This window comes from Equus przewalskii, chromosome 19, assembly GCF_037783145.1.
Source record: "Equus przewalskii isolate Varuska chromosome 19, EquPr2, whole genome shotgun sequence".
In the NCBI taxonomy this organism is placed as follows: domain Eukaryota; kingdom Metazoa; phylum Chordata; class Mammalia; order Perissodactyla; family Equidae; genus Equus; species Equus przewalskii.
In genome coordinates, this window is record NC_091849.1 from 31,696,788 (window position 1) to 31,717,452 (window position 20,665).

At 45.4% G+C, this 20,665-nt stretch overlaps 2 pseudogenes; both read right to left on the reverse strand.

Moving 5' to 3' along the window:
* The window catches only part of LOC103544262 (spliceosome RNA helicase DDX39B-like), a 137,279-nt pseudogene extending 132,278 nt beyond the window's left edge, over nt 1-5,001 (reverse strand).
* Nucleotides 3,864-20,665, reverse strand: part of LOC103544779 (class I histocompatibility antigen, Gogo-B*0102 alpha chain-like) — a 36,135-nt pseudogene continuing 19,333 nt past the window's right edge.

The window sequence follows — 20,665 nt, forward strand, 5'->3', positions numbered from 1 at the left end:
ATCAATGAGGGGTTAGGAATCTAAGCCCAATATATATAAGTGCTGTTATTCGGCTGGGCTATGGCCCCGCTATAATTACTGCCACCGACACCAGGGCAAACATCGCCAGAGTCGATCGACATTTTCCTGGTGGGCTGCTCGTAATATGGCTTAAGATGTCTAGAAGGAACCCAGATCGGCTTTTCTAAATCTGGCGAAACACAAGCAAAACCTCGTCCCCATGTTATTAGTGACCCCCTATTCCATGTATTACTCCCAGGATTGAACCACCAGCTAGATGATTTGTTTTTCTTCTCCTTCTGCTCTTGTGCATAATGCTTTTCTGCTGGGGTCTCTTCCTCATATGGGTGCAAAAAATTCAAAGTGAATAATGCTTTATAAATTACTTGTGGAGAGGAGATAGTGGCATCTCCCCCTTTTTGTTTTTGTAGCATGGCTTTTAGAGTTTGATTTGCTCACTCTACAATGGCCTGAGGATTGTATGGGATGCCTGTAGAATGGCGGATACCCCAATCTGTTAAGAATCTAGCAAAAGAGACACTGGTACAGCCTGGACCGTTATCTGTCTTTAGCTATCTGGCAGTCTCTCCCGTAGTGGCAGGTGCCCAAATATAATGAGAAAAAGTATCAATACAAACATGTACAAATGACATCTTCCCAAAGGAGGGAATATGAGTAACATCCATTTGCCAGAGGTCATTAGGCTTTAAACCTCTAGGATTAACTCCTGTTTGAGTTTTAGGGACTATGTTTACCTCTTGACAAGTGGGACAAGTTCGTACAATTTGATTAGCTTGGGCCCATGTTAAGTCATATTGCATCTTTAAATCTTTAGCATTACAGTGAGTTAAAGCATGAAAATGTTGAGTGTCAGAAAAAATTGGGAATAGTAATGCATCTGCTCCGGCATTTCCCTCTGTGAGAGGTCCTAGAAGAGAAGTATGGGCTCTGATATGGATTATATAAAAAATATGCCCTCGGTGGTTGTTGACATGATGTGATTTCTGCCCAGTGCTCTGAATGTTTATTAGAATCTGTATCCTAGAGTAAGCATCAGAGTCTTTTTTATGAGTTTTTCTGAAGATGAAATGTATTTGTATAAATATTAAAGTAAAACAGTAATTGTTTGTAAATAATAAAATATTTAAAAATGGTAATTGATAAAGGCATTTGACCATTTCTGTGATATATAATAGTTTGAGATAACCAGAATTATAGCTGACAATTAGATCACATAATTTTTTAAATATTTATACTAATAATATTCATTTACATAATATTATTCAAGAAAGTTTATCATTACTTATTTGACAATGCTTCCCATTCCCAGGGCCCCTCTGAAAATTCCCAGCAAAACCCTACCTCCTCCTCCAGGTCAAAAGAGAGCTTTTACTCAGGATCTGAATATTTGTGTGGGGGCCGGGGCGGGGGGGGGGGGGGGGGGGCAGTTTGTCAAAAAAATATTAAAAGTTTTAAAACATTTGTTCAGATAGGAAACCAGGTTCATTGCGAAACCATGTTCAGGTATCTAGTCAAAGTGACAACAGAAACAGTCAAGGGGAAACAGAGTTAAATAGTCAAAAAAAAACCTTTTTATAATCTTTTCATCAAGAGCAGATTAAAAGTTTAGAAAAATTACCTTTTAAGAAAGAGGAAACCAAGTTTTAATTTTGTACCAGTTTACTTTTCACATAGAAGTTTATTTACTTAATTGGATTTACTTTAATCCTGGCCAACTTGACCATACATAAATCGCTTTAGGACTTTACTTTTAGAAATCTTTGGTTACTTTTTTACATTCAGAATTTGTCCTAGCACTTTAGGACAAATTTGTCTTTCTCAACCCAAGAAACAAAAATATTTCCATTCTTTATATCCTTTTACTGAAAACATATATTTTACTTTCCTTGTATATAGATCTTTTAGAAATATATGTTTTCACATAGAAAATTCCTCAGCATATATAAAACATGATTATCAATAAACCTAAGCACTTTTCAGTCTCTTTGATATAAGAAACCAAAGGCAGACATATATACGCTTAGTAATTAACCTTTAATATTGTATCTTATGTGGAAATGACCTAGATACCCAATAAACTGTTATTATTTAACTTAACTTAGTAAAGCTATAAAGCTTAAGTTTCCAAAAAGATTTTGGAAGCTGTTTTTCTAAGTATACAGACTATAAAACATAATTATTGTACTTAAAACTCTTACCCAGTTTTAACAATTACTTTTAAAAACTTCATGTGACATTACAGCAGTTAACTATCATCCTCAGTTGTTTTAAGTACATATATCATAATATAATTATTATACATATAATTATTGTTAAAAAGTTTTTCCAAAAACTTTTATTTTTACATTTATTTAGTTTATCTGTTCTTAACAATTATATTTAGATCGTCTATAAAAACTTTATGAAACATCAGACAAAATTAGCTATTATACTGAGTTATTAGTTTGTTTGTTTCTTTTTCCTTTTTCTCCCCAAAGCCCCCCGGTACATCGTTGTATATTCTTCGTTGTGGGTCCTTCTAGTTGTGGTATGTGGGACGCTGCCTCAGCGTGGTTTGATGAGCAGTGCCATGTCCGCGCCCAGGATTCAAACCAACGAAACACTGGGCCGCCTGCAGCGGAGTGCGCGAACTTAACCACTCGGCCACGGGGCCAGTCCCCTGAGTTATTAGTTTTGCTGATAAATTTTGTAACAGAGATGACATGAGCTCATTTGACCAGTAAACCCAGGCTGTATGTCTGCATCATAGCCAATGCTGATAACTTTGAGGACATGTTTATTTTAAATGAAATCAGCAAACTGAGGCTCTCATGTACCAAAGAGCATTTTATATCATGTTAAATAACTTTGTTTTTTAGAAGTTTTTGCATGTTCATTAAAGACTGCATTCCATTATGGGAGATTTTGAATCCTCTTTTGAAACAGGTTTTCAGAATGGCCATTACAATTCCAAATTATCTCAAAAGTTTACTTATTTTTATTTGTTCAGTTTTAGATCAGGAATTTTGGGGGAGTTGAAGTGAAGCTCAGCTTGCTGGGAGGCTCAGCAAGAGAGTAGACAAAAGCAGCAAGATTTGGGTTTGGCCGCTGGCATGTTTAATTATTTAATTATTTTTTCTTAAAGAGACAGTAAAGTATTTCTAATTTTATTTAGAAGCCTTAAAAGATTGAAACAGGCTCCCCATTGTTGCAGCTGGCTTTTTCAATTACTACATTAGTTTGGGTGAACTGAAATTGGCCTGTTTAAGTATAGCAATTTTTACAAAACTTTATCTTAATTTTACTAACTCTTATACTTTTAATTAGAACTTATATTAGGATTCCATTAACAAATTTTGGTATTACAACAGTGTTCAGGGGAAGCATTCCCAGTTAGACAGAACACTTATTCCCAAAGAAAATATCCAGGCAAAGTTGACATAACCTCTTCATATAATATTAGCTTAAACACTTTATAGTCTTATTAATCTTAGCAGCCTAACTGTTGCCCCAAACAACTGTTGGTCAGGTTTCTCACTCTGATTTTTGCCTCCTGACCTTTTAAATTTTTCAAACTGGGGTGAATAGAACAAGTTTGTCTGATGTCCTTTAATGTTGGGGAGCCAACAGGGGGGTCCCTTTAGCCCATCCAACCTTAGACAGTGTTTTATTAAAACCTTTGTTTTATCTGTTCCATTTATCCCATTTTTCTTTTAATAACTAGCTAAAGATTTTTATCCCATTGGGATGAGTTTTATGACTCTTCTCTTTCTGATTTCTCTTTGTTAACTTAATATATTTATTAGCATCTGTAAGATTACGAGAAGCTGAGACCCCAAGTTTGATTAAGTTCTTAAGACTAGTTATTATAGTTTCCTTTTAATTTGGTCTTTTCATAGCTACCAATAAAACAGTTGTTTATTATGAGAGCTCTTTAAAAAGTTTCCCAACTTAAGGATCCATTGTTTGGACATTTTTTTTTTCCTCTCCGGAGTCTAAAGAATATTGTGGCCACATGGTGTTACAAAAGAAAATCATCCCTCTTTAGACACTGGGTTATAGCTACAGGTCGATCATTAGCCAAAGTTTCTCCAAGGGGCTCTTAGGTGGAATAGATGCAGCATCTTCCATGTTTACATTTTTAAAAACAAAAACTACCAGTTATTTACAAAAGACGTCTTCCTAAGTCCTAAACCTAGTTTCTTCCACCACGAAAGCAAAAAGCGCCATGGGCCAATGACATCTGGCTAGCAGCCAGTCGCTTGGGGCCGTCCCTGAGACAAGGGGCTCAGGCAGCTGCAGGACAGCTTCCAAGAGAGGCCTTTAGCCAGAGGCCGGTGTGCCACAAGCGATACGTCCACCTGGGACATTGTCCCATCTGGGGTGCCAAATGGATATCGAACCTGAAGTGAGTTCGCTCACCCGTTGCACAGCAAGCCAATCTCCAACATTGGGTGTGGTGGAAGAAAGTAGGAATTTTATTTTTGCACAGCACTGAGCAAAGAGAGAGGGCAGCTAACACTAAAATCCCAACCTTGGGGAGTCATGGGTTTGGAGGGGCTCTAGTACGGAACAAATTAATGACCAAGTGTTCCATATAGCCACAGGCATCGGAATGCCCTGCTGATATTCTTTCTTTAATTCAGTTCCCACCTTTTCCCATGACTGTAAATCTAACGTACCAAGAGTAGGAAACCAAGTACGATGCTTCTCTATGATTTGCAACAACTCAAACAATTTATTTTTACTGACCTTAGCCCCCCCTGCCCTCAGCAATCGCCTGAGTAAGCAGATCTAAGGGCGATACTGTTCTGTACTTTCAAAATTACCCATTTACCCTGTTAGAACTTCTGGAAGCACTTACCCACACAGGGAACCTTCAGAGGCCTCAGACCGCTTCCAGGTTTCCCACCGCTGAAACTCCGCTGTCGCTCTTTGGCAACCCTTCCTTCGAGCCCCATGTTGGGTGCCACTTGCTGCCGAGACCAGCTAGGCAGTCAGCTGCAGGGGCGGACGGAATTAATAGACAGAACACAATCTATATTATTCAATGGGACAGGGACCATCAGCCTCAAGGACTAAAGTGAGGTCCCTCAGAATGGATCGCCACATATTTATTTGTGGGTAAAGAACCTCAAGCAAGTACAATAGCCAGAACTCGTGCCTGCAGGGACACGCAGGCAAGAGTCCAAAGGTTCTTTTCTTCATCCCCTGAAGCACACAGCCCATCCCAGCTTAGTCCCTTGGGGAGTATCTTGAGAACAATCAGCAAGGTATGCAGACGGCGTTCCGTTCCTGCAATGGCCCGGTGTTCCTAAGCCCCTTGCCTTCATGCTCATAAGACATTCCCTTCCGGCCTTTGATTCCAAGGCACAAGCAATCTGATATCAGCCTAGGCTTAAAGCCTAGCAAGAATGCTGCCATGATCTCCAGCAGAAGGCATCATCCAATCCATTAAGGGCCTGAATAGAAAATAAGTGGAGGAAGGTAGAATTCACCCTTTTTGTGTCTGATTACAGGAGCTGGAATATCAGTCTTCTGGCCTCAGAATGAAATTTTTTTATGCCATCAGCTCCCTTGTTCTCAGGACTTTGGACTCAAACTGAATTACACCACTGGCTTTCCTTGGTCTTCAGCTTACAGATGGCAGAATGAGGGACTTCTCAGCCTCCATAATCACATGAGCCAATTCCTTATTGTATACATCTTATCAGTTCATATATATACTATGGGTTCTATTTCTTTGGAGAACCCTAATACAGATGATTATTAAGAAATGGAATGAATAAAACAAACATTGAAGAGTTAACAAAGGTCTTAATATAGCAGTATCGAAAGTTGGGTGAGCCAAAGGACCCTTGCTGGTCCCCCAACATTAAAGGACCTTTAAACATGATGGCCCCATTTACCTTCGTTTGGAGGAATTTTAAAAGTAGGAACACAAAGATCACAATGAGAACCCTGACCTGCAATAGTCAGGCAGATTAATGAAGGTATAAATGACTAAAGAGCCAGGTAGTTTGGCTCAACCCTGCACTGAGGACCCAATGCCTTATACACAAGAGTGGGTAAAATGGTCCAGGTTGACTCCTTTACACAGGAGCCCCATGCACTGTGGCACCAAAACTCACTGGTGAAGAACTACCGTGGGCTACAATTAGATTGAGAGAGCACAGAAATTTAAGACCTGATAAGATTAAGGTGAAAATTTGGATGAAAATGGACTGTTTAAACAGGTTGTAAGTGAAGAGGTTGTGTCTCCTTTACCTGAATGTTTTATGGGAATAGCTATGACGTCTGACTGGGGAATACTTTCCCTACCTAGTATTGTAAAACAGAGGGCACATAAATTCACCCTCCAAGCAATATTAATCAGATATGCACAGTGGAAACCCAACAGATAGAATAGAAACTGAAGTGAGGTGCAGACACACACTCTATACAATAGCCCTGTGTGGAGCGGGCACTGGAGCTTATGGCAAAACCTCTGAGTGCCTCCCAGTGATGACTAATGGGACTTGGAAGTACAGAATTTCCTTTCATGGGGCAGTTACTAGCTCTCTGCTGCACATTATGAAACTACCCTTATGACTGAAAGACATAAAATAAACTTGAAACCTGAAACAGGCATGTTGTCTTGGATAATGTCAGAGAAACACTCTGATGGCAAGGACAGTGCGCAGAAGTGTTCTATTAAAAACTGCAAACAGTTTATACAGGATCATGCTACCAGGGAACTGCAGGGAGGATACATCCATGAGCAGGGAGTTTGTATCCCCCTAGGACTGACTTTGGAACTGCATGAGGAGCTGCTGGATTCTATCATCACTTGGACAGTGTCGTAAAAATAGCTCTCAACTGACCTAGAAAGAGCTGCTTATTTATGGACGGCAGTTCTAAGTTGAGTGGACAATACCCTGTTGGGAAGGTCACTCCTCTGATCAAGAAAGGTAAAAATAGATCAGCACAGTGAACCAAGTTGCATGCAGTTTTCCTAGCAATGATGGAAGAAGTGAACAATGATAAAAAGCCCCTACAGCTGGGTTTTTACCAACTCATGGGCAGTGGACAACAACCAGCACATACAGTCAGGCAGAAGGCAAAAGAAACCTGTTCTACTAAAGGAATGTCCATACGGGGCACAATCTTATGGAAATCAGTATGGGAATTTGAGGGGTGTAGAAAGTAGGACACACTGATGCCCATCACAAGAACCCCCTTCCGGGTTTGAAAGAGACTGGAATTGATGAGTGGATAACCTGGTGTGCTCCTTGAGGTGGTTACCTGCATCCATGAATTAAGTGGACACTGGGGGGCTGCAGCAATGCAGAGATGGGCTGAGTCTAGACATTTCCTCTTGCATCCTCTGAGGCATGAAACATCAAAAAGAACTATTCTGTCTGCCAACCAGAACTACAGAGGGCTATGTGACAGATTCCCTCGTGGGAAGGCCTGGAACATAGCTGGCAAATCAGACTGATACTGGTGGCCCACGCGGGCTACAAAAGGGTCTTCACAGGAGTAGATATGGACTCTGGATTGGGCCTTGTTTACCCAGTGGTGGAGGCAAATGCTCAGAGTGCTAATAAGAACCAGAATAGAAGATATTGCACCAATTTGGACTGCTGAGTCACGTTTCTTCAGACCAAAGAACATACTTTATAGCCAAACAATAGGCAGACAGATGTGTTCCTCAAGGTAACAGTTTGATGGAGAATTGGAATGGGCAATTGAAACACTGGCTGTTTAAAACAGGGGGGTAGGGGATATAAAGGCATGAAGGGCTGGGTTACATGCCTTCACAAGTCCACAACATGAGTGGGAGTAAACGAGTGTCCCCATTAGAAAAAAAAGTTTCCTCTCTTTCTCCTGGAGGATCTGGGGAGGAAAGGCGGGCAAGATGCTGGTATGATTATGCAATTCTTCCCAAGTGGGGAGGAAGTTGGTACAAGTATATTTCACCTCAACTTTCTTTCTTCCTACCTGAGGCAGTGGTCTCAGGATAGAGTATGCAACTACAAGTGCCAAAAGAGGAATGATTCCCGAGAAAGTAACTGTAACTATATATATTTTTTATATAATTTTTTTAAAGATTTTTTTTTTCCTTTTTCTCCCCCAAAGGCCCCCGGTACATAGTTGTATATTCTTCGTTGTGGGTCCTTCTAGTTGTGGCATGTGGGACACTGCCTCAGTGTGGTTTGATGAGCAGTGCCATGTCCACGCCCAGGATTCGAACCAACGAAACACTGGGCAGCCTGCAGCGGAGCACGCGAACTTAACCACTCGGCCACGGGGCCAGCCCCAAGTAACTATATTTTTTAACCCCTGTGTCAGAATTCCTAAGGGCATGAAGAGGCAGAGAGTGCCTTCACCCCATTTGGCAAAACTGGGGCTGACAGTGAATGCAGCAATATTGCCTGGTGGTCAGTTAGCCCACTATCTCTATACCTATGTGACCCTCCCCTCTACGAATGGGAGTGGACTGAGCGGGAGGGACTGCTAGACAGTATTGCCGCCTACAGTCTAGACCAGCACAGCGGTCAAAACTAATGTCCCTTCCAAAGGTGGAAAAGTTTGGTGTAAATGGAGAGAAGGAGAAATAGTAGCTGAGGGTAAGGAATAAATAAATGGATTATGTAATGAGGGAAATCCAATATTACATTAACATCTCAACAGAGGTGTGAGCAAGAGATGATATTGTCTCTTAGTTCAATTATCCAGATGCCTAGCAGGGTGAAGTCATATATTGCTGACACCACTCCTGCTTCTGGAAGCTGACAAGATTGAAAGGAAGCCTAGAAAACTGAGGGATCTCATCCTGGGAGACATTCTCATACAACAGAATGATGGACTGGACTAACTATTCATGACTGAACGGGGCTCTAGGAATGTGCCAGTATCTTTCAACTGTTACAGTCCTTTTGCTATAAGGGATCTGTAGTCAAAGACCAGGGGATAGCCTGTGGTATAATAAAAAATATTTGGTCTTTGTCCCTGGTTCCTGGTGTAGAGCTCCCCAAACCTTTGGAATCTCCTGAGTGATGAGTGCCTTTGGGATGCTAATGAGGGGTCCTAGATAGCTAGAGGTTGGGGGCTGGTCACCACGAAGACCCCAGTGATGAGGGCTGAGCACCAGCAGTGCTGTGGGGCTTCTTACAAAATACTCAGGCCTCTCCCCAGCCCCATGGGCTCACAGTATTAGGCACAAGACCAAGGTTTCCCTCATTTAACAACAGGAGAGGCTGATGCCAGCCATGTGGAAATTCTGGTCTACGTTCTTGCTGCTGAAAATGTGATGTGAAGATCAGCAGCATCAGCACCAACCATGTTATAAACCCAGAATCTCACGCTCTACTCCAGATTCTGAATCTTAACAAGATGTCCAGGGGATTCTTGTACCCAGGAAAGTCTGGGACTCCCTGATCTCTGTGCCTTCTAAACATGCAGCTAACACTGTGTAGTCTGCCCTGGATGTGGAGTCTGATGAGATCCATTAAACTGGGGGGTCCAGGGTTCAGTCCTTGTTCCTTTCTCTTCCATAGCCATCACTCCCTTGGTGACCTCATCTGTTCTCAAGGCTTGAAATATCATTTATATGGGGTCACCTCCCAAATCTATTTCTCCAGCCCAGACATTTCTCCTAATCTGCAGACTCATCTATCCAACTGCCCATCTGCTATTCACTTGATTTCTAACAGACACCTCAGCTCCAGCATCTCTTAAACCAAATGCCTATAATTCACTCTCTCTAATATGCTCCTTCTAGAACTTCCCCATCTCTGCTGACAGCAACTCCATCTTTCTACTTGCACACTCCAAAATTCTGGGTGTCCTCCTTGAGTCCTCTTTCTCATTCCCAGATTAATCCATTAGGAAATGCTGGAAATTCCATCTTCAGAATGTCTCCAGAATCCAATCACTTCCCACTATTTCCTCCACTCACAGCACTGGAAGCCGAGGCCTCCTCCAGCCTGGAACCCTGCCCTGGTTCCTGCTGCTTCCCTAGGGCCTCCCTCGCCCTTTGCCTCCCAGTTCTGCTCTCAGCACAGTAGCCACAGTGATCCTTTCAAAGGAGAAGTCATACCATGTCCCTCTCCTGCTCCAAACTGTCATGTAACTCGCCATCTCACTCAGAGCAAAGGCAGAAACCCTTCTAAGATCCTCCAGGCCTACACGGTCTGGCTACACCTCTGTCTCATCTCAACTGCTCTCTGCTCCAGCCACACCAGCCTCCTCACTCTCCCCAGGACACAGAGACACACTCCTGTCCTAGTGCATCTGCAATGGAGGTTCCCCTGCCTAGAAAGAACTTCCCCAGACATCCTCGTGGATAATTCCTCATGTCTTTCACATCCTTCCTCAAAGGTTACCTTCTCAGTGAGGCCCCCACTGACCACCCAAATGGAAACAGACATCTTCCCTGTCCCCACCCCCACCCTCTGGATTGCCTTCCCCACTGCACAGTTTCCATAGCACTTACCTCCTTCTAACATAAACACTATCCTGATTCACTGTTCTTATAGTATATAGTCTGTCCCTTCCCACTGCAACATGTGCCTCACAAGGCCAGCAATTTTGTTTTTACTTCAATGTTGTTTCCCAGGTGCTAAAATAGCATGTCATACATCCAGCACACAACCAATATCAGTTGAATTAATGATCAGTGTAGAACACCTCCCTATTCTAGAGACAGTATCTTTATTAATGTAACCTCAGGCCACATGCTGTTTTGTGGCAGCTACAGCAAAACGTCCACTCACACTGACATCAATGCCACCTGTACTTTCTCACAAGTCCTGCTCTCTCCTCCCCATGCCTCCATCTCTCCTTCCCACAGCAACCTGCCTGCACACCACAGCACACAATTACATTTCTCTCTTCAGAAAATAACAATTCTTGAATTATACGTCCTATTTTCCAACCAAGTATAAAGCTAAAGTAGACTCTGCTTTATACATCGTGAGTTTGGACTGGAGCCAGCACTAGGATGACTGGAGCTCAGGGCTGGGAGAGAGCAGGCTGCAGAGCAGGAGAATCCCAACAGGAACTTCTCTAGGATGAGAAACGATGGGGTCCCTCCTAATTCCAGAATCTGGCTCCCTTGAGAAAGCTGGGGAAAGGTGGAAATGACAATCAAGGCCTAGAAGGAGGACAGAGCTAGACAAGTCTGAAAATTCATCTCTGGACACCATAGACGGCTATACGCAGGGGCCACTGGCCTTGTGGGGACAATGACAGGCTAAATGGCTCCTGCTGCTGTCAGAGATAGGGGACACCCAGAGAAGAATGAGACCAGAACTCATACACAAGAACAAGAACAGGCCTAACCTCTACAGAAACAGAGAACAACAAATAAACACATAAAAGACAGGGGCTAGAGGCTGGACCCAGGCCTGAGCCCAGGCTGACCCAGTCACATGAAGCCACCGCTGCCCAGGGTTCAGGAGACAGAACAAGGCTCAGACAATGTCCAAGTCCTTGTGATCATACGTCCTGGTGGGACAAGGTTCCACTGAAGGGACAAGGACAAAGGAGCAGAGAGATGACCCAGCCGAGGAGTGACCACATCCCAACCCATGATGCACTGAGCACTGAGTGGACACAGACCCCGTCCACACTCAGCTCCTCACAGCCTTCTCCTGTCCCCACCTGCAACAGACTCAGCACAGCAAACACACAGATTCTGGAATGTTTTCAGTGCTTCATTTACTTCCTCTCTCAAATTTTAGGAAACTTCTCCTTTAATTAACCCATCAATCCTTCATTGTAAGAATTGGAAAAAGCACACTCACATCCAGATTCTAATATTCAGTTATGAAGCAAGAAGCTGCAGCTGAAGGCCACATGAAGTTCTGGCAGGATGGAGACGAGCAGCCCCACCCCTGCTGGAACAGGAAAGTTGATCGGGGAAGACAACACAGGGCAGTGTGGAGGGCGGGGGTGGGGGGCCAGTCTCCCCACCTCCTCACATTATGCTAACAGGAACACAGACACATTCAGATGCCAGCTGCAGAAAGAGAGGTCAGAGGTTCTTGAAGTCACAGTGGGGGGTAAGACAGGAACATACCTTGTATCACTCAGTCCCCCACAAGGCAGCTGTCTCACACTATAGAAGAAAATAATCATGAACAAATTTAAGTCAGTCACTGTAATGGGTGACACTCTGAACAGCCCACTGCATGCTCAAAATGTCCCAATGAAAGAATCCCCATAACCCAGCCCCGTCCCCCCTGCCCCAACGCCTCCTCACTTCAGGCCTCCAGGGTCTCACCTGCTGTGTGAGACACATCAGAGCCCTGGGCACTGTCACTGCCTGGAGTGGAACAAAAGAGGATGGGGTCAGAGCCCACAGGAGGAGACTAAAGGAGGAACTACGGGGTGGGTGAGCTCCCCCATGGGCTCCCGTCTGCAGTATTACAAGGGTCTCAGGGATCACACACCCTCCATACTTACTTGCAGCCTGAGCATAGCTCACTCCTGCTCCTTCTCCACCTGTGGGAAGAAACATCCTGTGAGAAGCCAGGGAAGAGGCAGGCCCACGAGGTCCTAAAGAAATTCCCTAGTCCTAGACCTCAGAGAAGTTTCCAGAACTGTGACTACAGACCTAAGCAGAATCAGGAAACATGAGGAAAGTACACATATGGGGACTGGACCAACCACCCTCCTAGAAGTCTGTCCTCAGCAGGGACCTTCCCCTCTGTCCTGTGATTGCTGGGAATCAGATCCCCATCACCAGACTCATCAAGGTAATACATTTGTCCTTCATTTCCACATGTGGTTTACTAAAGAATAAGTGTTAGACTAGGAAAGCACACGTGCCTGTGGATGGGACTTCCCATTAAGGAGGGAGGCAAACTTCTACGTGGGCTTGAAACGCCCAGCAGGACAGGAAAACTCAGATCCCTGACTCCCTTCCCTACCTGAGCGCTTCTTCCTCCACATCACAGCTCCAGCTACCGCAGCTCCAAGGAGACCCAGGCCAGCAATGATGCCCAGAATAGGGATTATGGACTGAGGAGGCGGCTCTGGGAAGGGAAGGGAAGGTGAGACCCCCAGGCCTCAGCCCTGACCCTGCTGAAGGTCTCCAGAAGGGCTTCTGATTTCCCTGAGAAGAGGCTCTGAGCCCACACCTCCCTCCTTACCCCATCTCAGGGTGAGGGGCTCAGGCAGCCCCTCGTGCTGCACATGGCACATGTAGCTCTGCTCCTCTCCACAAGGCACCACCACAGCAGCCCACTTCTGGAAGGTCCCGTCCCCAGAAGGCCTGGTCTCCACAAGCTCTTTGTCCTGGGTCAGGTCCTCCCCATCATGCTGCCAGGTCAGGGTGATCTCCGCAGGGTAGAAGCCCAGGGCCCAGCACCTCAGGGTGACCTCATGGTCAGAGATGGGGTGGCGGGTCACATGTGACTTTGGGGGGTCTGAGGAGAAGGGTCAGAAAACTCAGGAACTTTACATCTTCCTTGGGCCACCGAAGCAGCACTCATGTGACCATCCTGAGAATGGACAGGACAACAGGAGTGAGGGAAGGGAGCACAAAACCCAGACACCAGCCTGGACACAGGCCTCGGGGATAACCTCTATTCTTAAAAATTTCTAGAATCAGAGTGAGATATCCCAGGGTAGGAGGCAGGTCTCTGACGGGAGAAAAGGGGTTCCTGGTCCTGTCCTGGGTGCAGGCCAAGTGACTCAGAAAGGCTGGAATCAGACCTCAAACATACTGGGTGTGGGGCAGAGAACAAGGCCTGAGACAGTCCCCATGGTTCCCGGAGCTGTCAGCGTCAAAGTGAACCGCTGCTCAGTTGTTTCAGGGATGGCTTCCCCCTCCACCCCCAGAGACACTGCACCCCTTATTTGTCCCTGAGAGAAAAGCGGGTCCTCTGGGAGACTCCCTCTCTGGTACCAGATATGAAAACCCTGGCAGACTTACTGTCCCTACACTCGACACACGGGAACTGGAATATTTAGGTGTTGATCCCAGTTTCCTCTCCTCTTTGTGGGAAGCCAGCCCGGCCTGAGGGGTGACTGGGGAGGCCCCTAAGGCCCCTTGTACCCGCGCGCTGCAGCGTCTCCTTCCCGATCTCCAGGTATCTGCGGAGCCACTCCACGCACTCCCCGTGCAGGTAATTTCTGAAGCCCTCCGCTGCACCGACCGCCTCACATTCTTGCTGGGTGATCTGAGCCGCCGTGTCCGCCGCGGTCCAGGAGCGCAGGTCCTCGTTCAGGACGATGTAATCGGCGCCATCGTAGGCGTCCAGATTGAAGCCTTGGAGGAGACGCCCGTCCGGGACCACGTAGCAGCCATTCAAGCGCTGGAAAGTGTGAGACCCTGACTCCGCTCCGAGGTCAGCCCCGCCCACTCGGCCCCGCCCCCGCGTCAAAGGACCCGCAGTGATTAAACCTAAACTTCAAACGAAGCCGCGGAAAAGTCCCCGCCGGCTCTTCCCGGCTCGGGGGCCGGGCGGGTCCCGCAGCCTTGGGGTGAATCTCGGATCCGGAGACTCGGGGAGACCCCGGCCCGTCCGTGGGGATGGGGGTCGCGACCCGGGCGCGCGTCACTCACCGGCCTCGCTCTGGTTGTAGTGGCCGCGCAGGGTGTTCAGCTTCTCTCGGAAAGTCTCTGGCTTCCTTGTGCATCCGCGTCTGTTCTTCCCAATACCCGCGCCCCGCCTGCTCCATCCACGGCGCCCGCGGCTCCATCCTCGGTCTCGCGGCGTCGCTGTCGAACCGCACGAACTGCGTGTCGTCCACGCAGCCGACGGCGATGAAGCGGGGCTCCCCGCGGCCGGGCCGGGACACGGCGGTGTAGAAATACCTCCTGGAGTGGTAGCCTGGGGGCGGGGAGGGGCTGAGACCCGGCCGACCCTCCTCCCGGCGCGGGTCCCCGGGTCAGAGGGTGATGGAGCCGGGAGGGGGGAGGGCAGCGAGGGGGGTCGTGAGATGTAAAACCGGAGATGGGAGACTCCACTTAGTGAGAGGAGGGGGCGGGAGAAGGGAGCGGTCAGGACGAGATTGGGAGTCTGGGCAGGTGTCGGCGGAGACGCGACTTCCCCGGGGGTCCTGCGCCCCCGCCGCGCGGTCCCCTCGCTCCGCCCCCTGAGAGGCCGTTTTCTCCCGACCCCGCACTCACCCGCCCAGGTCTCGGTCAGGGCCAGGGCCCCCGAGAGCAGCAGGAGGAAGGATCGGGGCATCCTGACCCGCATCCTCGGGCCCTGGGGAGACTCTGAGTCCAGTCGGGTCCGTGGAGATTTTATAACCCGGAATAACGGAGACGCTGATTGGCTTCTCTAGAAACCGGACAGGCAGTGGGAGTGAGAACTGGGGCCGCGCGTCTTGAGTCTCCAGGCAGGAGGAGCTGACACAGGTTGTGAGAGGGAGAAGTGACACTCAACTCCCCAGCACTGACCTGCAGACTCCGCCCTCGGACCTGGGACCCTGAGAGCCACGTCCGGGGACCTGGGACTTTGCCCTGACCCCTCTCCTCCTGCACCGAGAGCTCTTTGTCACACCGTCTGTCTCAGACCTGGCCCAGGGGCTGTCTGAGGAAACGAGGGAGAGACCCCCAGGCTGGGCTCAGCCCCTTATCCTCCTTTTACGGGAATCCCTCTCTCTGAAATGGACTCTCTGCCTCTCCTTACTTCTTCCCCTGGACTCTTCTAGAAGAAAACTCACACCCAGGGAACTTGATGCCAGACAGTGAGCTAACTCTGGGAATGGAGGTGGAGGGACAACGATTTTCTCCTTAAACCTGGAGGAGTTGTGCCTGAAAACACCAGATAGTTCTCATAGAGACCAGATTCCTTTTAGTTAACTAACTACAGTGGGTGACAAAATCTTGAAAACACCTGAACATCAGGAATCTAATCTGTAAAAGAAGTGATTTGGATCCCTTCCTACAGAAATGTGTCTACACAACTACTTAGAACAGCACTGCAATCAGACTCTCAAAGCTAGTTTTACTTTCCCAGACAATACATCTGCGACTCCAGTTTGTTGTATTTTAAAATACTCTTCATGCCATAGCCCCAAGTCCATGTGAGTCCCTGGTGTATCTTGAGTACAGAGAAGCTCATGGAAGCACAGTTTGTTACTGTGTATTAAGCACCTCAAAGTTGCAAGTTTTCAATGCAGTCAAAATGCCCTTCACCAGTGCTCAGGCATTGTGTATTTTTATAGTCATTCACATCCAGAAGTGTGCATATTTTATTGGGACACATTGTTTTTAAACGGATTAACATAATGAGGCAACTAGTTCTTAGGCAGCCCCAGAGAATGAGTTAAATACCAAATGCAAAGAATACCCTACTAGGCTTGTGGATATATGTACTAAAGATCTATAAGAATATGTTAAGGGGCTGCTGGTGGCATAGTGGTTAAGTTCACACACTCCGCTTTGGTGGCCCAGGGTTCACTGGTTCGCATCCTGGGTGCGGACATACACACCACTCATCAAGCCATGCTGTGGCAGCATCCCTCATAGAAGAGCTACAAGGACTTTCAACTAGGATATACAACTATGTACTGGGGCTTTGGGAAGAAAAAAAAAGAGGAAGATTGGTAGCAGATGTTAGCTCAGGCCCAATCTTCCTCACCAAAAAGCAATATGTTAAAATCTGAGGATTCCACTGCTTTAGAAATCTTATGTCTGTTTCTTCTCCTCATTCCAGCTCCTCCAGCCCTTCTCTCTGTCCTTCTCACCCTCAGGCCCCCTTCTCCCCTTAGTCTCCACCATGCTCACCTGAGTTGTGGCACCAGCACCACCCCCACACCTGCCACTCATGGACTATCTTCCCCACAGGAGTCAGTGATCCTGCTAATTGAGTCAGGATGTGTCATTTCTTCACTAAAACACTCCAATGGCTCCGTCTCACTCTTGGGAAGCCTCTAGAATATAAAGCATATGAGCACAGGGGCTTTGGGCTATTTAGGTCAAAGTTGCATGCTGGGTATCTAAAGCGGTTCCTGGTACATAGGCATCAAATTAGCTGTTGAATGAATGAATGAAATATGATTGTATTAAAATTTAATTTCATTGTGTAAAAATCATAAAATGAAAAATACAAAAAAGGAAAGATTTTATTTTAAGCAACTAGTGTGCATATCAGTTCATAAATTCATTCCTGTGGAAAAAGTGCTATGTGCTTAATACACAGTGAGCCTATGTATTAGTTTCTGTTACTGCATAACAAATTACAACTTAGTGGCTCAAAACAACATGCATTTGTTTGCTTACAGTTCCTTAGTCAGAAATCCAGGCATGGTGTGGATGGGTTCTCTGTTCAGGGTCTCACAAAGCTGTGTTCTCACCTTGAGCTCAGGATCCTCCTCCAAGCTTATACAGAGGTTGTTAGCGGAAGTGGCTTCCTTGTAGTTGTAGGACTGAGGTCCCTGTTTCCTTAACAACTGCCAGCAAGGAGCCTGGGGAGGGCTGCTCCCAACACCTAGCGGTCACCAGCATTCTTTGCCATGTGGCCTCCGTTTTCAAAGCCCACAATGGAGAAAATCGCTCACATTGAATCCCTCTCACACTGTGAATCTCTTCGCTCGGGAGGAACCCAGTCCTTTAAGGGCTCATCTGCTTAGGACAGTCCCACCCAGGAGAATCCCCCTGTCTTAAGGTCAACTGATTTGAGATCTTATTTACATCCCTTCCCAGCAGTACCTACATTAGTATTTGATTGAATAACTGGGGGAAAGGTGAATAACCGGGAGGTGGCTGTTATGGGCCATGATAGAACCTGCCTAGCATGGCCTGGTTCTTCCACTGGATCCTGAATTCTTCTAGCCTCCTAAAATATCTGGCTACAAACCTCCAAACTAATGTTTTCAATCTTTTTCATCATTTTTTTACAGATAGAAAACAAACACCTCAAAGATGATTAACAGAATTCTCTGCTAATTCTGTGGATATTAGAATCCAATATCCACAAATGTGTATTATAGTTTTTACTGAAACATAATTTTTCATTTTACTTCTTAATAGCCCCAAAGCACAACATATGTATAGGAAAAAACACAGTATGTATAGGGTTTGGTACTATCTGTGTTTTCAAGCATTCACTGGGGGTCTTGGAACATATCCTTACAGATAAGGGGGACTACTGTATAAGTTATTAAACATGTTATTTGATTTTAAGATTTAAGAAGAATTTCCATGGCCAATAGACAGGATGTATTTTATTACCATTCACAACAATCTATTTATTTGAACTTCAATTTCCCTGTGTGACCCAATCAAACACAAAGGAACCGGATTACAGCCTGAATGACAAAAAAAAGAGGTTGCACCCAGCTGCATTTTTCCAATTGTTTCTTTATATTAGGGAAATTTTTAACTTAACAGGTGAATCACAACATTATGATGTTCTAAAACCTCAGGACAATGTATCACACCTTTAAAAGTCTGTGCAAAGTGTTTAACAAAGGCCCCCTTTCTAAGTGTACAATTTAACCCTAGACCAATTTACCTTGAGGGGGCTTTTATTATCCTTTTATTAGCACCTGATATTAGCCTCTAGTTTTTATCTCATATGGTGTGGGCTCAGGCAACCCTATTGACTTCCCTTTGGTATGCTTAATTAACATAGTCTGAAGGCCAGATTTACATGCTGTCTTAGAATCAGGCAGGGGAAATGTTCCCCAGTGAGTCACAATATTTATCCCCACAATACAATCTGTAACACAATCAGGCAAAAAGAGATGCAATCACTTCACGTGAAGTCCGTAAATATATCAATTTCTCAACAAAATTTCATCTAAATTCCATCAACTCTTATATCTCTAATAACAGCTTTCACTAGGTCTTTATCAATAGGTCTTGGTCTTATAATTTTGGACAGGGGAAGCATTCCCAGTCATTTAAAAATATACTCAGGCAAAGTTGATATAACCTCTCTATATGAAATTAGCTCAAACATGCCAACCTTTATAATCTTATCAGCACTTATACTTTTACATTTTCTCAATTTAACTGTAACCTAAGCCAGGGTCTTAAGGCTAGTCATTATATTTTTTTGCATTTCCTTTTTTTAATTTGGACTTTTTATAAGTACCAATAAAACAATTATGATAAGAGCTCTCACATATTTTTTTCCCAGTTTAGAAGTTTTTCCAATTTAATTGATCTATCATCTGGCTACATTGATGAATAGGATCTTAACAGCGACTCATACCAATAAGCTCAACTGTGGAGGCAAGAGCCGTCCCTAAAAGAGATCCAGAAAGTTTATTCCCAAAAATAGTTAAAGAAAGCAAAGGCCATCATTGTACAATAAGCAGCGAAGATTGAGACAACAAAGGCCCCTTTATGAAAGCAGCTGGGACAGCTTATGACAAACTCCCCTGAAAGCTGACACAGCCGGACAAATAGAGTGTGTCCCAGAACCCCAGTCTACTTGACTGGTGCAAATATGCGTGCCCGTACATGCATCCTCTGGATGGCGGAGACCAGAGGTCACAAAGCCAAGCTCTCAAGACACAGAACAAGACAAAAGGAAAAACCTCATCTAACATGCACATTAACAGCTTTAGCTAAGCCTTGGGTATCTCTGAGCCAAATTAATACCTGGGAGGGAGGTGCCATGGGTTTGGGGAATGTTGTTACCAAAACCAAAGTGGATTTGCCTCCTGGCGAGTTAAATCAGACTCTCCACTAGAAGAAAGTTGTCTCACAAAGTAAGGTATATTTGCAGGAAATAGGAGACCATGAGCAATCATTTCCACAGTCATGGCATCCCTGAACAAAGGAAAGCAGGGACCTTTTATTTCAGATGGGGGATGAATATTCAAAAGGAAGAGGTGGATATTCACTTGCGCAGGCTCAGTTGTAAAACATGCTTTCACATACACTACAGGTTAGGTGATAATGCCTAAGCTCCTCCCCAGGAGACCTTAGCAGTAAAAATGAGGCAAAGGTCCTAAGCATAGCTCTTGTGGTGAGGCTTGGTCTGGTTCAGGGTGGTTGGTAATTGCATCTCCTTAACATAGCAAAAGGGAAAAGAACAATTTGGAAAAAGAGTTCAATGCTTCTAAACCCAGCCTTGAGTTTCTCGGTGCAGCTAGTTGGTGACAATGTGTATGGTTTTACAGAGTACCTCCCTGTTGCACAGATATTTTCTTGAAGTTGGCAGGGGACCTTTGGCATCTACCTAGTTCCATGAGCCAGCTTATCCTTTCACAGGAGACTTTTTGAGGTGGCAAGCACGCTAATGGCTCTTAACTGCTCTACCCATGCCCACCAAATTTTCAGCCTTTTTGGCTTCTAAGATACCCTCAGCAATAGCTCTCACGTCATGTGCATATTCCCAGACAACAGGCTTATAGAGATGCCTGTGTCTTATGATGAACAACAAAGTAAGGAAGAGACAAGGAAAAATAGTGACTATTTCTGGAAGGAAAATGATCAATAACCAATGAGTACTCAAACCAAATCCTAGAGTCACTGAGTCCAAGAAGCTAGCTTCACCAATATTTTCTCCTGCTAATTTAAATTTAGAGAAGGAAACAAACTCAAGACTCTTGCTTCCATTGGAACCTGCAGGCAGAGATCCAGGAGACAGACATGGTAAGAACTCATCTCCTGCCACTCTTGTCAGGAGTCCAGGATCTCTCAGCTGCAGTAGTCCAGGAGTGAGCAGCAACCAGCCAGTGAAATTTTATCCCATCCAAG